Genomic DNA, 18,281 nt, shown 5'->3' with positions numbered 1-18,281 from the left:
GGGACATCCGAGTACCTGTGAGCATAACCAGTTTCTACGGGAAAGGCGGCTGCTAAAGGTGAAGACCTCTTCTACCTGTTCTATGAGTTTATGTTGCACTGGTGGCCATAACAATACTCTGGTCTACCTGAGTGAGTTGAATCCCACAGAGGGTAACTGCCATCCCAGCTAAGGGTGATATCCCAACATATTGCAATATATGTTAAGCTGACCAACTCACGCCAAAGTCTTCCCATTCTGGTCAGTCCTAACATGATCAAATGCTATGCTTTTCTATCTGGACTAAAAGCTTACCTACACACAGCTTTTAAAGGCAAGTCTTTCCCAAGGACTAGCAGCCATGGGAGACCTGGGACTCACCTGACACAAGTTGGAAATAATTAAGGTGTAGAATGGGGTGCAAGAGAGTTGGGACTTACATTGTATAAACAAAAAAAGACATAGATCCTCTGCACACTCCATGTACAGACTAGGGTGCAACAACTAACATTCTCTGTTTCTAACATAGAAAAGTAGTTAGTACAGCATCAATGTGTTTTTAGAGAGCAGAATATCCCTGTTTTTTGTCTATACAATGTGGGCAACCCCCTCTTGCACCCCAGTCTATAAAGCTCAGTTGTAGTTGCGTCATCAAAAACAGACGGGAGCTGCATGTGCGACGGCTAGCAGTTTGGGATGTTAGCTTAATTATGCTGCGCAACCGGCAACATTAAACAGACTAATAATGTATCATTCAGAGATATTATTAATGCTTGTGCCTGTTTTTTTTGGCTCCCACCAGAGTCCAACTCCCTAAGCAGTCGCCTAAAGCTGCCTAATGGAAGCGCCATTGAAAAAGTCAATGCTGACTATGATAGAAAAGTGTCAGAACAGCTTTCGCGTATGGTGCCTGTTAACTGCAGACCGATCACAGTGCCCATGCTGACCCCTGTCCCCACTGAAAGTGCCTAGAATGGGCACGAGTGCCAGAACTGGAGCATGGAGCAATGGAAGAAGGTGGCCTGGACTGATGTATCACATTTGCTTTTACGTTATGTGGACGGCCAGGTGCGTATGTGTTATTTACCTGGGGAAGGGCTGGCACCAGGATGCACTGGTATTCATGTGGATGTTACTTTGACATATACCACCTACCAAAATATTGTTGCAAACCAAGTTCCCCTTCATGGTAACGCTATTGCCTCATGACAGTGGCCTCTTTCAGCAGTATAATGGGCACTACCACACTGAAAAAATTGCACAGGAATGAGTTGAGAAACATGACAAAGAATTGAAGGTGTTGACATGGCCTACAAATTCTCTAGACCTCAATCTGATCGAGCATCTGTGGGATGTGCCATAAAGGCACCACCTCGCAAATTACAGGAGTTAAAGGATCTGCTGCTAATGTCTAGGTGCCAGATATCACAGGATACCTTCAGAAGTCTTAGGGAGTCCATGCCTCCACATGTTAGAGCTGTTTTGGTGGCATGAGGTGGACCTGTACAATATTAGGTAAGTGGTTTTAATGTTGTGGCTGATTGGTGTATACAGTGTTTTAACTGTTGTAGCATTTATAAATCAAGTTTACCTGTTTTACCCCTACTGGGATCTTGAAGTCCAATTACCTAATAATGTGTAGGTCCCCCATCTGCCACAAAAATAGCTCTGACACGTTGAGGCATGGACTCCACAAGACCTCTGAAGCTGTCCTGTGGAATCTGGCACAAAGTCGTTAGAAGCAGAACCTTTAAGCCCTATAAATTGAGAGGTGGGTCCTTAATGGCTTGGACTTGTTACTCCAGCACATTCCACAGATGCTCGATTCAACTCTTTGTCATGTTCCTTAAACCATTCCTGAACAATTTTTGCAGTGTGGCAGAGCGCATTATTCTGCTGAAAGAGGCCTCTGCCATACCATTGGTTGCCATGATGGGTTGTACTTGGTCTGCAACAATGTTTAAGTTGGAAGTACATGTCAAAGTAACATCCATATGAATGCCAGGACCCCAGGTTTTCCAGCAGAACATTGCCCAGAGCATCACACTGCCTCCACCAGCTTTCCTTCTACCTATAGTGCATTCTGATACCATCTCTTCCCCAGGTAAACTAAGCATACGTAACTGGTCATCCACATGATTTAAAAGAAAATGTGTTTTATCAGACCAGGCCACCTTCATCTATTGCTACATGGTCGAGTTCTGGCACTCACTACGCCCATTGCATGCGATTTCAGCGGTGGACAGGGGTCAGCATGGGCACTCTGACCTGTCTGTGGCTACGCAGCCGTATATGCACTGAGATGCAGTGTTTGTTTTGACACCTTTGTTTTGACAGCATTAACTTTTTCAACAATGTGTGCTACAGTAGCTCTTCTGTGGGATTGGACCAGACGGGATAGCCTTCACTCCCCACATGCATCAATGAGCCTTGGGTGCCCATGACCCTGTCACTGGTTCACCTGTTGTCCTTCTTTGGACTACTTTTGTTAGGTAGTAGCCACTGCATACCAGGAACACCCCACAAGACCAGCCGTTTTGGAGATTCTGACCCAGTCGTCTAGCCATCACAATTTGTCCCTTGTCAAAGCCGCTCAATTCCATACACTTGACCATTTTTTCTGCTTTTGACACATCAACTTCAAGAACTGATTGTTCACTTGCTGCCTAATATATCCCACCACTTTATAGGTGCCATTGTAGTAAGATAATCAATGTTATTCACTTCACTTGTTAGTGTTTTTAATGTTGTGGCTAATTGCAGTATATCTAAATCTAAAGAGAATGATAATGTTGAATGTTCATAACAGGATAAGGGAATAATCCCTGCTGTATATAATATTTGTTTTAACGTATCAAGTCAGCAAACAACATCTTATATATTCCTTTTATCTTGATGATAAAAGGAATGAGTGTAGACATTCTATTTTATCTGATGAGTTTACAACTCACCAGGTGTCACGCAAGTTTCGGTACTTTCGTACGCCCTTGGAATTGAAAACGCGGCAAAACATCATCGTTACGTCGTCTGATCTCGGGAGTTTTGAATTCTATAAGTACTGCCCTCCACGGCGATCCAGCACCATTTCACAGAGGGGTAGCACAGTTTATGGCAGTCTCTAGTGCAGTTGGGCAGCGTCAAAGGTAGAAAAGAAAGAGGAGGGGTAGCAGTGTCCTTCAAAGGAGAGCTCCATTGCTAATTGTCATTGCTGAAATAGAAATAATAAGTCTGGTAGGCTTGGTCTTCTAAATCTGCAGTCACATTGCACTGTGTTATATAGGTAACATATAAAGAGGAGAGCTCCATTGCTAATTGCTGTTGCTGAAATACAAATAATAGGTCTGGTAGGCTTGGTCTTCTAAATCTGCAGTCACATTATACTGTGTTATATAGGTAAAACACAAACAGTAGGGCTCCATTGCTAATTGTCATTTAAAAAATTGAAATAATAGGGCTAGCAGTGTTGTTCTTAATCTGCAGTCACATTGTACTGTGCTATCAAAATGGATTCACAGCAGTACACAGAAGACCAGGAACACCAAGCAGCTGCTGGCTCCAGTCATGATGATGCTAATCCCTCTACGTCATCTGCTAAAGCCTATGTTAAAGTGCATAATGTTTTTAAGTCAGGGCAACAAAAATGTAAAAAAACACCTTTTACCTTGGTCAAGAAAAAAAGACCTGTAATCCAGGCAAAGTTATCTGCAGAAAATAAATAAAATAAAATTGCTAACATGCCATTCTACACACACAGTGGCAAGGGATAAATGAGGCCTTCGCCTTCTCTATGAGTTCTAGTTCTGCAACTGTCACTGAGGCATCTTCTTGTAAGGTCAGTCATGACCAAGCAAGACCTTTTCATTCGGTCACCAAAAGTGGTGTTCAAATACTTTTACATGTAAAAGCCGAGCTGGAAGAAAACAGTAAGGCATTAGAGGAAAATGTATGTTCAGATTCAGAAATGACACAAATCCCTTAGGACAGTCTATTCACGAGTACTATGTATAATCCTGACCTGTCTGATAGTGTACCCATAAAGAAGGCCCCTTTCAGCATTTCTGCAGATGTGTATATTAGCAGCCCAAGTGTAGCTGGTGATACACAAATTGAGGATGTCACTTTGGAATTGCAACAGGATGAGGGGGATATTTGTGTAGCTGATGAGGGTGCTAATGAGAATGATGTTGTTTGTGTAAGTCCTGCACCAGTGGAAGCAGTTCTTGCACGTGATAAGAAAAGGGCCATTGTCATACCTGGGAATAATACCAAAAATTCTACCTCTCATATGTGGAATTATTTTTACCCAAATCCTGACAACAGTTGACTAGCCATTTGTAGCGTTTGTAAAGCCACAGTAATGTAAGCATGGATGTCTAAATTAGAGATTTTCACTGATCCCTGTGTTCTGGTTTTGGTTTTGGTTTAGGATCTGGATTAAATTCGTGTTTTGGTTTTACCAAAACCGTCCTTGCGTGTCTGAGTTTTGGTTTTGGATCCCTATTTTTTTCTAAAATTCCTATTTTTTTTTTACGTGATTTTAGAAAATGTTGCTTTTTTCCCCCTACATTATTATTAACCTCAATAACACTAATTTCAAGTCATTCACAGTCAATTTTGACCATCTCGCAGGTCACAATATTATTTTTATACACTTTCAAACAAAGACTGCAGCGACCTGGCTGCATACTAAGCGACAGAGCAATGATTCAAACACATGGGAATTCATAGCACATCTAGGAAACATTGCCACACAGCAGTGGCAGAAAAGAAAAGTGGTTACTATGGGCTACACCACCACTTTCCTTTTAGAAGTTTTAGTAAATCTACCCCTTGGTTTCTAGAGTATCGGTCTTATTTCCTAGTGTTGTTTCTATTTAAAGTCGTGTGCTGCCTTCTTTATCTGCTACTGGAAAGTATGTTTGAAGCCTTAGGAGAGGAACTAGCAGAGCCCTTGGAGCTAGAACTGGGTTGTTGAGTAAAGGGAGTTGATTTTTCTTTTTGCAAGATTTCAGATTGTAGCATTTTATTGCTCTTTTGAGATATGTTAGTAGAATTGATGAGCTTAGATCAACAGAAAATAAACACACTCAGCGTGAAGTTGTTGCCATCCAACTAGCGAAAATTACCCCCCTGGAAGCTCACATATTAGAAAAGCCTATTGTTTGAACAGTAGGCCAATTTCTACACTGGGTATGGGACCAGATGCAGTTTAAAATACCTTTGGAGGTTGTCTATGATGCATGTATCTGCTCCTTGACCAGGAAAGTCTGAAGTGGGCTTCAGAGGCCTGTTTTCTAATTCATGATTTGGCTGCTGGTGGCAAAGTGTATGTGGAGGATCTAGATGGGTGTCGGCCTCTATTTTCAAGTTGAGGAGGCACGGTTCTATGAGTCAGAAATGTTCAGATCTGCAGCTTGGGGGACCGGAAATGTGGCAAATTAAAATAGATATTTTTGTTGCCACTCAAGTGCAAGAATTCTTAGAGGTTTCTTGGGTTGAGGAGGCCTGTGATGAAGCCAGATAAACGTGAGAGCTGAGCTGCATGAAAGTAAAATAATCCGCTGTTAAAGTCCACTTGTGGCTTTTGTGAGTAGCTGGTAGGCCAGAGTATTTTCTCTTCAGAAGTAGTGCAGTGTTATGTTGGTCTCAAAGTGATCATGGTGGGGACCCAGATGGTATCATGGTGGGGACCCAGATGGTATCATGGTGGGGGCCCAGATGAGATCATGGTGGGGACCCAGATGAGATCATGGTGGGGACCCAGATAATGATGTGACTGAGAGTGTGAGCTTGGTATCAGAAAAGAAAGAAATTCATCCTATCCCACTGGCTTCCAAGCCACACACCCTGATTATTATTATTGCTACTTCTAGAAAATGGGCAAGGTGCAGTACATAATATTCAACTAGATTTTTACCAAATTTAAGTGTCAAAGTACTGGGAGATCGGCACACTATCTAATTTACTTATCATTACATTCAGTGAAAAATATGGCTCTTTAACTATATGTAATATAATGTCTGGGCTGAGTTTACAGCAGTGGGTGGCAGGTGAATAGCATTTTGCACCCTAACGGCTTCTCCAACCCTATGATCCTCCAAATTTGAATTACCAGAGCACCAATTTGCATAGGTCTTGTCTTCTCTAAGCAGATGAAGGGAATATTGATGAGTGCCCTAGGTCCACTTTAGGCTGTTTTGGTGATCTCTATGGCCTTCTTGGTATTAGCAGTTGCCATCACAACTTTCATATTCATGTCTCCACTTTCTACTGTCACCCGGTACCACTTGAATGCTGCACAAAAATGACAGTGGCTGCTTTAATCATCATCATTATTTATTTATATAGCGCCACTAATTCCGCGGCGCTGTACAGAGAATTCACTCACATCAGTCCCTGCCCCAATCAGGGGCGGATCCAGACTATTGCTTTACCCCGGGCGATTTTAGGGGGGGTGATTTAGGCCCCGCCCCTTTCTAATTTCTAAGGCTGCCGGCGACTGCACAGTATGTGCAGGTCCGCTCGGCAGTGACAGTGTGCTGCCCCGCTGCTCTGATTGTGTTTAAAACACAATCAGAGCAGCCGGGCAGCACACTGTCACTGCTGAACGGACCTGCACAGTGTGCAGCCGCCGGCAACAAGCCCCTGCTAGGGGGGGCGATCGCCCCGATCCCCCCCTACCCCCTGGATCCGCCACTGGCCCCAATGGAACTTACAATCTAAATTCCCTACACACAAGCTAGGGTCAATTTTTGGACTGTGGGAGGAAACCAGAGCATCCGGAGGAAACCCACGCAAAACACAGGGAGAACATAAACGCCACACAGATAAGGCTATGGTCAGGAATCAAACTCATGACCCCAGTGCTGAGAAGTGCTAACAACTAAGCCACCGTGCTGCCATGTTTAAGATTGGTGACTGATTGTGTTTCTGCCTTACAGTAGCAACAAACACTTTCCACATCGGTGGCTACAATTATTATTCTGCTACCTTGTGTATCAAATGTTCCCCACACTTCTTATTTATTTATTAAAATCTATTTATATAGCACTAACATGCTCCAGTACTTTAAACCTGGGAACAAACACATGAGTAAAAGAAGACATTAAGGTATTAACAAACAGACAAAGTTATAACAAGTTTAGAAACTATAGATTATAAACTCATTTGGCAGGCCTTCTGTTTAATCTTATTGATTTATTTCTATCATAATCCCCTCAATGCACATCACTGTGTATTATGTCAGCTCTTCATAGATAAAGAATAATAATAATCATAAAAATAATAATACTAATTAATGTTATTTTGGTTCTGTCCTGTCACAGATTACATTTATCAAATAAGGTGACACATACCTAATATTAGATTATAATGGTAATCCCTCCCATATTTTCTTTATAAAATTATTATTTTCAGTGCTTCACAGAATTGTCTGTGTATCCATTAATCTTATTTCTTGTTGTCAATGCTACGTTAAATATAACAACCTCCTCTTATACTATGTTGTGTATATTGTGTAACATCTGGTAACACTAACATGTAATACCTGTACATCTTTTTAATTTACTATTTTTAAAGAATTTTGTGAGCACATGTAAGATAGAATATTTAAAAACAGTATAAAACCAATTATTGATTTAAAGGAACAGCAGATGGCAGTATTACACAGAATTTAAATGAAATCACAGGTCTCAACACTGACACTGGTGCAATCTAGTAGCAGAAGATACTTTTTGTGTATAAATATTTTTTTACATACATGTTAGTTTTGTGCCTGAGAATAAGATGTATCCCGTCAAATTAAATGTGAACTAAAACCAGGGTTGCAAATTCAGTTTGGTTAAGTTAACAAATTTTAAGTACCGTATTTTTCGCTCCATAAGACGCACTTTTTCCCCAAAAAAAAGTGGGGAAAAAAGTGTGTGCGTCTTATGGAGCGAATACTAAAAAAAAAGCCTTGTACAGAATACCTGGTTGCCGTGGGGACGCTCCAGCGTCCTGCTGCCGGGCGGATGTCTCCATTCTGCAGTGGTGTGCGCATGTTAGTGACGTGGTAAGCGCTGAACGTGTCAATGGTGTTGAGAATAACACTACGTCAATCCGGAAGTGACGCGCGTTCCACTGTGGAACGCACGCCGTCTCTCCCGCTGATCGGCCCCAAAACACCACTGGGGATCTGCTCTGTGAGTGCGGATAGCGCTGTCCGTTTCAACGGGGATCCCTGCATCTTGGTCACCCTAAAGAACCATTGGACTCCCTCTACACATAGCAATCAGTAAGATATTTGCCTTAATTACAGAATGTGCACTAGGTGCCTCAAAGATGGATTGCTGCATCATTGCACATTTACACCTTACTAGTAAATACTCCCTATAGACTCGAGACAGGAGGGACAGTGAATTGTATTTTAGTTTGGATAGGTTTTTAGAAGTTAAACTTTATTGATGGGTAGTGCAATTTCTAAGTGGTAATTATAATACATTCTCTGACCTCTTATGTATGATGAATTAGTTGTTGGACTATATTTTAAAACTCATAGCCATATTAGCAGTGCTATTTGGTTCAGAAGATTTGAGATTTGGTTCAGAATAATTTTTTCCCTGTTTTCCTCCTCTAAAAACTAGGTGCGTCTTATGGTCAGGTGCGTCTTATGGAGCGAAAAATACGGTAATATATAACAGACTACATATATACAATTTTCAAGTGTAGGTGCATGCTAGAGATGCTCACTGACCCCCGTGTTTTGGTTTTGGTTTTTGATCTGGATTTCCGTCGTGTTTTGGTTTTGGTTTTGGTTTTGCCAAACCGTCATTGCGTGTTTTGGTTTTGGTTTTGGTTTTGTTTGGTTTTGTTTTGCTATTTTGTTTAAAAATCAATGTTTTTGGGCCTAAAATAACCAAATTTAGTGCTCCACCTGTTTATTGGATAAGTAATGTAATTGTAAAGCTAATAAATTATCCAAAAAATCGTTTAATTTCTGGTAGGCCTTCATTAATTCTACACACAAACCAGATTGTCTTCCTCTCCATCTATGAATATTGGCAATGCAGCCATCGTCTTTGGATGTATATTACACCCTACACTTATACTTAAATATGTAAAGAAATGGACAAAGGCAGTTTGGTTTCTGTCTCTCTAGGCCCCCCTCCACTTGTATAAAATACCAAAAAATTCAGCCGTTATAGACTGTACAATATTAATTGAAATGGACAAAGGCAGTTTGGTTTCTGTCTCTCTAGGCTCCCCTCCATTTGTATAAAATACCAAAAAATTCAGCCGTTATAGACTGTACAATATTAAGAGAAATGGACAAAGACAGTTTGGGGTCACTCTGTGGATGACACCCTACCCTTAAGGAGAAATTGCCCAAACAGCAGCCTTTCAAGATGGTACGTGATATGGAAATGCCCCAAGTCCTTTCCTCTTTGGGGGAAGATTGCACCCTACAGTTACATAGAAAGTTTTAAAAAGATGTTATCGTCATCATCTGGAGCTTCATCCTCACCCTCATCAGTGTGTACGTCATCATCACAGACTATCAATTCATCGCCGCTTGAATCCGCCGTTAGAGAACAGTCAGTGCTTGGATGTCTTCGATGGTGAAGGCCTTCCTTGTGGAAGATGTAGTTCATTTTTATAGACATCCTTTTCTCCACATTTTTGGGAAGTAACCTTCTACGGCGATCACTGACTAAGTTCCCTTCTGTGCCGAACACTCGTTCAGAGTATACACTGGAGGGTGGGCAGCTTAAGTATTGCAAAGCAAGTTTGTACATGGGTTTCCAAATTGCCTGCTTTTCTTCCCAGTAAGGAAAGGGACTGTCTGACATTTCCATATCAATTACCTCTTGAAAATAATCCTCCACCATCCTTTGCATGTTAATACTCATATTGGATGGAGTTATGGGCAAGGTCACACATTTTTTAGAAAAATCCTTCAAACTAGCTCAGATGTTAAACTGTTCTGGTCTGCCCTCTGCGTCTTCCCTGCTTCTTTTTTGAAAATTCAATTTTTTACGAGCAGCAGCTGCTTGAGAAACTGAAGGAGGACACGTCGGCAAGGCAAGGCCCAGTTGAGCGGACAACTTGCTGAGCAATAGCTCCTTGCAAAAGTTCACATCTCATTCATTTTGAAGCAAAGACTCAATGTAGGTCTTAAACCTATGATCAAGCACAGTGGCCAAAACGTACTGATCCGAGTTCAAGATCTTAATAACTTGAGGATCATTGTGAAGAGAATTAAGTACTTGATTAACAAGGCCAACATACTTTGTGGAATTGCTTGCTTTCATCTCCTCCTTCATTTTCTCAAGCTGCTTTTCCAATAGTCTAATTAAAGGAATGACTTGGCTCAAACTAGCAGAATCTGCACTCACTTCACACGTCACAACTTCAAATGGTTTCAGCACCTTGCACAGCACTGAAAGGATTCCCCACTGTGCAAGAGTGAAATACATGCCCCCTCCTTTCCCAATGTCATAGCTTGTGCAATACGCTTGGATGGCTTTGCGCTATTCCTCCATCCTCTGCAGCATGTACAGGGTGGAATTCCACCTAGTTACTACCTCTTGCTTAAATTGGTGCCAGGGCAAGTTAAACTGCTCTTGGAGCTGCTGCAATCTCCTACATGCTGTGGCAGAATGCCTGAAATGGCCTGAAATCTTACGGGCCACCGAAAGCATCTCCTGCACCTCAAGGTTATTTCGTAGGAAGCTCTGCACCACCAAGTTGATGGTGTGAGCAAAACAGGGAATGTGCTGGAAATCACCCAGCTGTAATGCTCGCACTATATTGTTGGCGTTATCAGAAATGACATATCCTGGGGAGAGTCCAAGTGGTATAAGCCTTGTATCAATCACATCTCTTAGTTTGCGTAACAAATTGTCAGCTGTATGCCTGTTAGTGAAGCCGGTGATACAAAGAGTGGCCTGCCTGTAACAAATGTTACGTAGTGGTATACATACTGCTGCTATTCCTGCTGGTGAAGGTGAATGACCAACCCAGTGGGCTGTCACAGTCATATAGTCTTTGGTTTGACCACTTCCACTTGCCCACATATCTGTGGTTAAGTGGATAGTGGGCAGAATGGCATTTTTCAGCGCAATCTCTACATTTGTACACACTTTTTGGTAGAGTTGTGGAATAACTTTACGTGAAAAATGGTGTCGCGATTGAATTCTGTAATGCGGACACAAAACCTCAATTAACTGTGAAAAACCAGCTGCGTTTATTGTAGATATTGGACGCAGATCTAACACTAACATGGCATCCATGGCGTCTGTGATTCGCTTGGCGACTGGGTGACTGCTGTCATATTTGCTTCCCCTAGCAAATGATTGTTTCACAGTTAATTGTTGAAATGTAGGACTGCTCATTTTCTTGGCCTTCCTCTGGGCTGACGATTCACCCCCAGCAGCAGCAACAGCAGCAGCAATGGGACTAACGCTTTCTTCAGAGGAATCAATAGTGCAGGAGTCATCCAGCCTTAATAAATGCGATGCAGGGCTAACTCCGAGCGCTACTGAGGATATTGATGAGGATGGTGTGGTGGGTGTATTTTGTAGTCGTCGGGGTGTCGGTGAGCGGAGGGTCCTAGCTGATGATGAAGTGCTTGTAATTTTTTTGGAAGAACTTTCAGCTTTTACCAACACCTTGCCATGAACTCTCGTCAAATGGCGTAACATGGACGAGGTTCCAAGATGGTTAAGGTCCCTCCCTCGACTGACTGTGGCTTGGCATACACTACAAATGGCTATACAGTTGTTGTCTGGATTGGGGTAGAAATAATTCCACACATAAGAAGTGGATTTTTTTTGTTTTATGGCCTGGTATGACAATTGCCTTTTTCTTGTCACGTGCCAGAACTGCTGCCACTGGTGCAGGACTGACACAAACAACCTCATCCTCATCAACATCCTCATTAGCGCCCTCGTCACCTACACAAATCTCCCCCTCATCCTCTTCTATTTCCAAAGTGGCATCCTCAATTTGTGTATCAACGGCTACACTCGGGCTGTTCAGGCACACATCTGCAGAACTGCTGAAAGGGTCCCTCTTTATGGGTACACTAACAGAATGCTCACGATTAGACATCCCACTGTTGGATGGACTCTCCACAGGGATTGGTGTCATTTGTGATTCAGAGCAAACATTATCCTCTACTGCCTTACTGTTATCTTGCAGCTCGGCTTTGACGCGTAACAGTATTTGTGCACCACTTGTAGGCTCGGTAACATTTTTTGATCTGCCACTAATAGAGAAAGGTGAAGGCCTCATTCTCTCTTTGCCACTGCGTGTGTAGAATGGCATGTTGGCAATTTTTTTTTATCGGCACTTAACTGTTCCTCAGTTACACTTCTTTTTCGCTTCAACACGGTAATTTTTTTTGAGGTGTGTGTTTTTTTGACTGATTTCAAAAGACTGTGTAGTTTGACATCGCCTTTCCCAGATGACATACTGGGAACACTACCATCAGGACTGGTGACAGAACCTGGTTGCTGAGTCTGCTCATATGTGGACTGCTTTGAATCCATTATGAGCCCAAAGCACTTGTAGTGCTACAAATTGTTTTAGATACTGCTGACAAATATGACTTTTGACAGCCAGAAATATTAATGCAAAAGAATTGGGGACACCCCAAAAGCACTTGGAGTGCGAGAAACTGCAAAAAAAAACCTCCTCTATCCTCCTCTTACTGCTGTAACAACTGGTATTAAGATTACAATGGTATTGCATACAAACAATAATGTGTACAAATACTAATCTGTCCCTGCACTGATCTAGCCAGTGTGACCTAACCCTGCTCTCTCAGTCTGTCAAATGGCGATGGATTGCTGTGGAGGCTGGTATTTATGCTTTTCAAATCTCGTGAGAACCGAGCTCAGAAATACGAATACGTCACAATGACGTTTTGCCTCGATCTCGAATTCGAATGGGCGGGAGAGTACCGAGCGTGCTCGGCTCAGTACTTGGATAAGCTAAATTCGGATGAATTCGGATCTCGGGGAACCGAGCCCGCCCATCTCTAGTGCATGCAAATATATACTAAAAAGCTAAGTATTTTACACTTTGTGTGTTTGCTTTGTAGATAGCATACAAATGTTACACTATTGATCCATATACTGTGCTGCATACGCTGTCCAAAGGAAGTGAACCGAAGAAAACCATGCAATAGATCCCATTACATTTGGAATGTAACACAAGTATTCCACTCATGTGAACAAGCTTTAATCTAAATGGAAAAAGTGTAGCAAAATATTTATATCTGATATGTAATTAATCTAATTCCTACAGGATTGATATTTGCTGTAACACATAAAAACTGACACATCAGACACAGCAATGCACACAAATGGAACAATTATTTTAGCAGATGGTTCCATTGTAAACACGTGTAATATGGTTTAATAGCAAAAAGGTGCAATGCAAACTAAACCTACAGTATTTGCATAATTAAATGAGCTTGTAAATCCACTATATTGCCTTAATATTCTGTATAAGTAATATACACATTTTAACCTAGTAAGTTTAACATGTTCTCTTTTATCCCTCTGCAGCAGCCAGAGGGGTGTGGCTTTGCTACTAGAGCAGGCAGAGAGAGTCTGAAAGGCTGGCAGACCTGCTTTGCAGAAATACGTTTTGTGGATTGATTGATTCATATGCAGGTGCAGGGCTTGTGGAATCAGAGTATCTCAGATCACTGGTCTCAACTGTATCAGATCTCATTAGGACACTTATAAGAGGGGCTTCATTTGTCTGTAATGGAGTGAGGAGTTATACTTTACTTTTTATCAGAAATCTGTAGTTCTTTAGAGTATACAGTTTAATTTTAAATGCACAGCAGTTCCTTTGCTGTTAACAAATTCATATGCAAGGCAAGTGTCATTTTGACAGGATGGACCACCTATGCCACCCTGTCTGTTGTTGCTGGGAACCGGCTGGGCTTACTTTGCCACCGTCCCCTTTCGTTATTCTGAATACGCCCCTCCTTCTGCAGTAGGAGGAGCCTGCTGCCACCACTTGACTCCTTTTTGGCGGCCAAAATCACGTTCCTTCTGGGTAACTGTTGCTGTTAGCGTACTCCCGTGCTGGTACACATGGGCTGGTACCCCTGACCGCTTAATATGGATCAGGGTGCTGTGGATGGATCCCCCTGGCCTATCACACTGACCAGAGCTGCTGGGTAGCGGAAGAGCGGTGGTACTGGAGAGCTGGGTCCAAACCTCAGAAACAGCCGGAGGACGGATTAGATTTAGGGTCTAATCTGTAGGTCACAGGATTACAGCAATATTGAAGAAGTTGTCAAACAGAGTCTTGAAGCAAAGAGTTTATTTCGCTCAAGTATCCTGACAAGGAAATTTCAGCTGATTAAAGGTATCAGTGGTCAGGTCAGATGGAACATCAGAATGATACATTTCAGTTTACAAGAGCTCTCTTTTTATACAGTTTTATACACAGCATCACAGGCTATTTTTAGAATCAGGATGCAATTTGTTTATCCAAACATCGATTTACATGCAATGCAAAGCTAACAATATTTACACTTATCTGTGATATTCTAAAACCTTGCTGTTATTTCCTGCATCTTACAGTGGACATCTGACAGCAAGTCTAATTACCCCTTCTTTTCCCTTAAGGGGTATTGGACACTCACATCAAAAGGTCTAATCAACATGAGATTAGCATGGATGTTTTCTTCCAACAGTTGCATAATACACATTTCCTCCAAAGAAAAGAATTCCCCAAGAAAAGTTGCAAACCCCAAACAAGACTTTTCCTTACACCAAGATATACAAAAGACTTTCTAAACAAAGGCTTATTGTATTAAATATATACATTAGAAATAATGTATTTCCTCTAGCAAGGTTAAAATAGAAAAAATGCATTTTCTCCCCTGATCTCAGAAATAAAGATTTCCTATATCAAACTATACACAATATCAATTATAAGTGCATTGGCAATTTTATAAATTAGCACCCTGCGCTATTTCCTTTAAATACATTTCTACCATAAGTTATTTATAAGTGATCCAGTCACAGTTATATTCTAAGTATCTGCATTTTGCAAAATATAACAAAAAAATTCTTACTACGTTTTCAAGGTTATACTTGCACCACTCAGTTTAAATCTCAGTCTTTTTAATCCCCAGGAACCTGTGCTACTGCCCAAAGCCTCCGTCATAATCAACCACTGTATTAGTTTTATGAAGTGGTTGGTACATGACAAAGACTAATATAAAGGTTAATAAATAGCAAACTAATAAGTTACTTTTTTAGGCAAAAGAGGAATTAATAGGCATCTAATATATGCAGTGTGCCTGCACATTCTCTACATTTTCCGTTCAGCTTCTGGTTTAAAGATCTTTCATTTCCATTTACAGAGCAGCAACAGCCTTCCGATGTTGTTAAAATGTTTGTCTGTATGAACAGTAGGGAACTGGTAAGATTGAAAAAATATGTGCATACTTTATAGGACTCATTACTTATTACTTATTCTAATTTAATTAAATACAATATTTATTTGGTGGTACACAAAATATTTTTAGCTTTAAATATTTAAAAAATATAAATAGTTATTATTTTTATACAATATGTATAAAACATCATTTTATTTAACGCTGTAGGGTTTACAAACAAGAGATAAGGAGAATACATGTTGCAACATATTGAGATATAGTATGGTACAGCCATAGTACCAAATCAGCCATAGTCCAGTCATAACAGGGTTGAAGTCTCTAGAAGCACAATGGCTATTTCCACGGTCTTGGTGAGGTTGGTGTGGGTTAATAAGTGAAAAAAATTATTAATTACTTTGTCTGTAGTACATCATTAAGTGGTAGGTCATGCTGGAGCTTGTGTTATTGCAAGTTCCAACAAAACTAACTTTTCCCATAATTTCAAACAGATGCAGACCCACACAGAGATGAATATACCTGTTAGTAGCTGGATCAATTACAGGTGCCTGAGGTTAGGTACAAATATACTCTGGTAATGATGACAGTCACCACCACTAGCTTCGAATTTGTTGATTGCAGATTCACCTCTTAAGCTGATAGGTGCTTGCTTCATTGTTCATGCATATATTACATGATTCTTTGAGCATATTTTGGCAAGATTTTATTTTTTTATTTATACACATATACCTGATGTATTTGAGAGGTGTTTTTTTAATTTCATTAAAAACTAATAGCGAATGCATATTTTGATTTTATAACAAATGTTTAAAAAATTTAATGTAAGTTTATCTAATGTATCTCTGTCATAAATCTATTGCATATGCTACTGATGCAAAACTGTACGCATCTTGCGATTAGTTCAACTTTACATATACACGTAAATGTGGATTTTACTGACCACATTTTTTGTCTGTTTTCAGACACAAAATGCAAAGTTAGGTAATGCGGCGTGGTTTGGTCAATGGTATGAAAGGAGAGGCAAAGAATACGCTAGACCTGAGCATGGGAAGTGGGAGTGATGATTGTGCTGCTGATAGTGATGGATCATTTTATATTAGGGAAATATTGATATTTCTGCATCAGTTTAGTTTAAGTTGGTGTTGTACTATTCAAGCTGCAATGTCCGGCATTTCTTTGACTGGTCAGAGCTTCCTGGTCTTTTGCAGTCCTGTGTTATGGCCACCAGTGCGTCATAAACTTGTAGAACTATCGGAAGAGGTCTTCACCTATAGCAGCCGCCTTTCACGTAGAGACTGGTTATGCTCACAGTTACTTGGATGCCCCCAGGTTTTACACTCAATGTAGTACAAGTTTATGGTCACACAGCGGCACACAGGAATGGGAGGTAATATACGGAGTAGGGACAGGCCAGAGGTCTGCGGACTGAACAGAGATGATAATGTCTGACTGGCCTGACAGAGCACAGGCGGAGACGTCAGGTACAAGCAGGGTCAGGGCCACAGGCAAAGGTTTGGAGTCCGGGTACAGGCAAAAGGTCAGGGCCACAGCAAAGGTTCAGAATCCGGGTACAGGAAGAAAGGTCAGGGCAACAGGCAAAGGTTTAGAATCTAGGAAACAGGCAGAGGTCATACACAACAGTCAATCCAAAAGGTTTTCACCAAGCACAGCACAACACAGGAGCAGGTTAGCTGCCTTAAATACTTTGATGGACAAATCAGAAAGGAGGAGAACAGGGCTGACAATCAGCCTCAGGAGGCTGCTAATTAATTACTAGCTTAGAACTAGTAAAGGTAATATCATAAACCAGGAACATGTATAAATATATAAATTAACAAATTAAAATCATACGAGCGCTCCCCCTGGAGTTGGAGGATGTCCCTACACCCTCCTACTCTATGCCACAAAGATAACCCCAAAGAATAATAACAGTGTACTGTAACTAATGCACGTGCCCGACTGCTACATCACACCAGGATGCGGCGTACCGCCACGGCTTGTGACATACTGATTCCCCTAGTAAATTCAGCACCCTGCTGATCAGGGTAGGTTTTTGTCTCATATGAACAGTAGGACCCCATGCTGTGAGTTTTCTTCTTATAGTGTGACCAGTCAAGCATGTCATAGTCTGGTGGTGGTTTCAGAATTTGAGGGGGGACCCATAAAAAATCTTTCAGTCCTTCAAGTTTGTATGAAGCAATTTGAAGAAATTCCAGGATATTTCTCTGACCAATTTAACAAAGTTGGTAGGATTATCATGAATTTCAGAGGGGTGCCGCAGACTTGGGCTTTTTCCCTTCTTAAAACTGATGATCCCATTACCCACAACACCATGGACTTTGTAAATGCAGTCTGTCAGAAATATCTTCCATCTCCAGTCAAGTCACCTGATCGGGGTCTCTCTTTGCCACCTCAGTCTCAACAAGCATCAACCTTGGTGATTGGCTTTTTGGGCATACCGCCATATTGTAATAGAATAAAAGGTTCTATCCCGACCCTCCGTCAAAGAAGGTTGGAGGAGGGTCTGAAGATTCGGAATAAGCTTTTGGGTGTTCAGGCTCAATAGGAGACTCTGAATAGTTCCCAGCTTGTGCAGCAGTCTCTGGAGATTCCCCGGCTGGGATGACAGAGCAGGAGTCCCCAGCTAGGATGGCAAGTTGGGCACACTTGATGGGAAGCCCACACTGGGCACAGCACTCCGACTGGATAGCACTGTGAGATGCCTCAGAGCAGACAGCACTGAGATGCCTCAGAGCAGACAGCACTGTGAGATGCCTCAGAGCAGACAGCACTGTGAGATACCTCAGAGCAGACAGCATCAAGTGGCAACTCGGGCTGAACCGCATAGAGTGGCAACTCGGGTTGAACCGCATAGAGTGGCAACTTGGTC

The sequence above is a fragment of the Mixophyes fleayi genome, chromosome 4 (genome assembly GCF_038048845.1).
Source record: "Mixophyes fleayi isolate aMixFle1 chromosome 4, aMixFle1.hap1, whole genome shotgun sequence".
Classification (NCBI taxonomy): Eukaryota; Metazoa; Chordata; class Amphibia; order Anura; family Limnodynastidae; genus Mixophyes; species Mixophyes fleayi.
This window is presented reverse-complemented; position numbering follows the sequence as displayed.